Consider the following 3,994-nt stretch of genomic DNA (forward strand, 5'->3'; position numbering starts at 1 on the left):
CATTAAGTTTAATTTTTATATAATTTACTAACTACATGTTTTAATTGAAGCATATTTTTCATTTTTTTTGTTTTTTTGTTTTTTGTTTTTTACTACTGCACACTCTTGGCGCGATGGTCATTGTACAAGTATATATAAGTACTTGTGGAGTTTGAGGGGGTAAGGACCAAGGCTCTAGTCTTCAGGAAAGAGCTTCACACATATATATACTTAGATTAGGTTAGAGTAAAATTTATATCTCGCATTAAAAAAATATTTTTTTTAATCTATTTTATTTATGGAGTTGTGTTTCACATTTTTAATGAGTTATAGTTTCAGATTCAATTGCATTCAATTGCAGGAATCTTAGAGTTGGAGCTAGCGCTAGACTTTATTTATTTATTTATTTTTTTATATACATTTATTTATGTATATAAAAAATTAATATCATAGGAAATTGAATGTTAGATCGAATTGTAGGGATTTGTCTTTGTCTGGTTATTTAAATTGAATTTACCCATGTATATGAATTGATCATTAAGGGACGTTTGGTTTGCCATGATGTTACATTACATTATTGTAATCTTACATTAATGTAATCTCAATACAATAATACAACATTACATTGTTTAGGAAGGAGATAAGATTAAGATGATGTTATATATTTTGTAATTTAATATTATGATAATATTAGGAAAAATAAAATAATCCAAAAATTTTAATATCACATCATCATAATGTATATCACATCAAGAACGTACTTAACGCGCACATATAGATATTAGGGCCTTTGTATTTTCAAAGTTTTTTCCTTCTCATTTTTGCGCCACAGTGCCAGAGATTTCATTGGCCTTGCCCATAAGTTAGCCATTGGGCCTCATTCTGTGTGTATTTGAGACTCCAACCCATAAGCTGTATCCTTCCTTGGGTTTTTATTGATGCTGATGGGCCAATTCCCCAAATTCATCTTTCGCAATCTTTTTATAAAATCGTTCTTACTCACCAAAAAATTACCCAACTTTTTTTTTTTTTGAGAAAGAAATTACCCAAAAATTTAATAGGCCTAATTGTACTACATAGCATTACAAAAACATTTTAACATATATGCTATTTTACGCAAAAATTTTCCACAGTATTTAGGGAATTTGTATAGTAACATGGAAATATCAACCATAGTCCAGGCATTAACTCACACTAAAAAATACAAAAAACCAAGCATACTGGAAGCTATATTCTGTAAACAGTGAAAACTTAACCAGTTTATTTCCTATTTCACATGATATTGTTTGAGAAGTTTCATAACTGACTTACAAGGTTCATAAATGTTTTCGAAAATATTACACATTTTATTTTATTAAATGAAAGCTAGGCTCTTGATCATTGACATGGATTGTATCATCTCAACACTAGATACTTCACTTTCTTCTTGATTAAAATCAATCTTATGGAGGTGTGGGGAAGCAATTTTTGAGTTCTTCAATATCATTTCTCTTCTCCAGTTCCAGAGGTTGATAAAGAACCATCTTCCAACGATCCGTCATTTTCATCCCCTGATTCAGGAACCTTAATATTTTCTACCACTCTCACCACTTGTGTCATCTCAGGACGCTCCTCTGGTGTATTATCAAAGCACTGCATTGCAATTTGTAGAAGTCTTAGCATCCCAGGAACTGCGTTTCTTTGCATAGATATCTCGAGGTCAAATACCTCAGCTGTCCATTCTTCCCTGAGAACTCGATGAACCCAACTACTCGGATCCACAGTGCCATTGACACCCGGTGGAGCTGTCCTTGCTGAGATCTTTCCTGTCAATAGTTCTGAAAGGAGGCAGCCATAACTCCAAACATCAGATTGTTTTGAAACTTTTCTTCCGTTTCTATATTCAGGTGATTTGTATGATACCATATGTTGAATTGCAATGGGAAGTGCAAGTAGTGAAGCAAGGCCGTAGTCAGAAACGAGAACCTTGTCATTTTCACCAAACAGAACATTCGATGATTTCAAGTTGCCATGGGGAACCATGCTTTGGCTCTTGGTGTTGTGGTGCAGATATTCCAAGGCTCGAGCTATGCCTCGAGCAACTGATAATCTCGCATCCCATCTGAATGGAATTCGATCTCCACCTCTCTCTCCTGCAATGTCCATTGACATAAAACTTTCATTTTGATTAACAAAAATATTAGACATAACAAATTTCACAATTTCTTTTTTCATAATTTGTTATAAGTGACACATGATGATTAGAGTAATATCAATTTCATATAGGATCACCACTTACAATTATTATACATCAAATTACAAACAACTAGCTCAGTACATAGTTGTGAATAAATTTATGAAGTTTGCTGCATCATTAGATTTTTTGAAAAAGACAATAATTCAAAATTGTATCCCAATTATAACTAGGTAAACAATATATATTTTTCAAACTGTTAATATAGTCTAATATAATCGAAGTAACATTATTTTTTCTTACTTGTGAGCGTTATTAATACCACTTTTATTATGCACCCATCAAAACAGACAATATCAACAGTTATAAAGTCACAAATGTACTTTCCTTTCTTATTGGAAATTGTTTCCTGCAGGGGAAAAAAAAAACCCAGAAGGAAACAAAGGAAGAGGCAAAGACAAAACTCACCATGTATGCGATCAAACAAATTTCCTTTCGCTGCGTAGTTATACAGCAAAAACTTCTCCTCGTTGGAGTAGTAGTAGGCAAGGAGGGGAAGCAGATTTGAGTGCTTCATATCTCCAATCATTCGCAATTGCCTTTTGAATTCCTCACTAGTCATTGGTTTCAAGTCCCTTAACCTCTTCACCACAACGCTTGGTCAACCACTTACCTTAGCCTTATAACTATTCCCGAAAATCCCTTTGCCCAATCCCTCAGCAGAAGCTCTTAGAACATCACGGATATCAAAAGCCGGTTCATCCTCCATGAATACGAGGTTCCTGCTCTCTTCAGCTACCACAACAATGCTCCTCTCTGCTGCCTCTATAATCTTTTCACCTTCCCCGGCTTCTTCTTTGTTTGCTTCGTTCAACATCTTTTTTACCATCTGAGCTTTTTGGCAGTACAGAATTAATAGCAAAATCACAGCTACTATAAGAATAACAACGAAAACAAGAAAGATATTCTTAACGATATCTCCATTTGAGTTTGGGGGAGAATTTCCCAAAGGGGGCTCTCCTGTGCCATTTATAGAGCGGCTGGTAGCGGTTAAGAGTGGACCATACAACCCAGGATTACCAGAATATGAATCAGAGCCAAATGATTGGAGAGTTTGAGTTTTTGGGATTGTACCAGTGAGATGTTATTTGAGACATTGAAAAATAGTATGCTAGACTGGTTAAATTCTGGGATAGTAGTACCTGTCAAGTTGTTATCTTGAAGCTGCAATGACTCCAAGACACTAAGACTTAGAAGCGAACCTGGAATCGTCCCGTCTAACTTGTTGCCTGATAGATTAATAATCTTCATCTTGTGATTGAAGGAGAAATTCATTACATTTCCCCATAGAGAATTGTTCTGGAAGCTCAGGATAATCAACTCAGGGAAGTTCATGAATTCATTAACATCGACTTTCCAGCTTAGCCCCATATCGTTCAACTCTATTCCAATGATATGACCCTTAGTGGAACACTGAATGCCATACCAAGGGTAAGTAAGATCGCAAGGATCACCCTTCCAGCTTTCATTTAGAATAGAGTTGTTAAAGGGCATTCTTCTCATCAGGATCAACAGATGGAGTCCCTCCTTGGCCTACAACGTTTCTGTACAGCAATAGAAAAACTGTGACTGCAAGAATCTGTTCGGGAAATTGAACAGACCCATGATGCAATTCAGGGTGAAAAAAAAATACTGTAATTGGGTTTCTGTGCTGCAGGGAAGTCAACAAGTAGAAATGGTACTTGGCCTAGGAATGTGGCTCGATGAATTCGTAAAGATATCCTCACTATTTCCATTGCAGCGAACGGTTTCTTTTGTCTAAGACAATAACAAGGGCAATGT

The 3,994-nt window shown here is 35.4% G+C and overlaps 1 pseudogene; it reads right to left on the reverse strand.

The window, feature by feature from the left end:
* Positions 1-1,461: 1,461 nt before the first annotated feature.
* LOC112007522 (probable leucine-rich repeat receptor-like protein kinase At1g68400) lies at positions 1,462-3,583 on the reverse strand (annotated as a pseudogene).
* Positions 3,584-3,994: the final 411 nt, after the last annotated feature.

The sequence above is a fragment of the Quercus suber genome, unplaced genomic scaffold (assembly GCF_002906115.3).
Source record: "Quercus suber isolate HL8 unplaced genomic scaffold, Cork oak 2.0 scaffold_78, whole genome shotgun sequence".
Lineage (NCBI taxonomy): Eukaryota > Viridiplantae > Streptophyta > Magnoliopsida > Fagales > Fagaceae > Quercus > Quercus suber.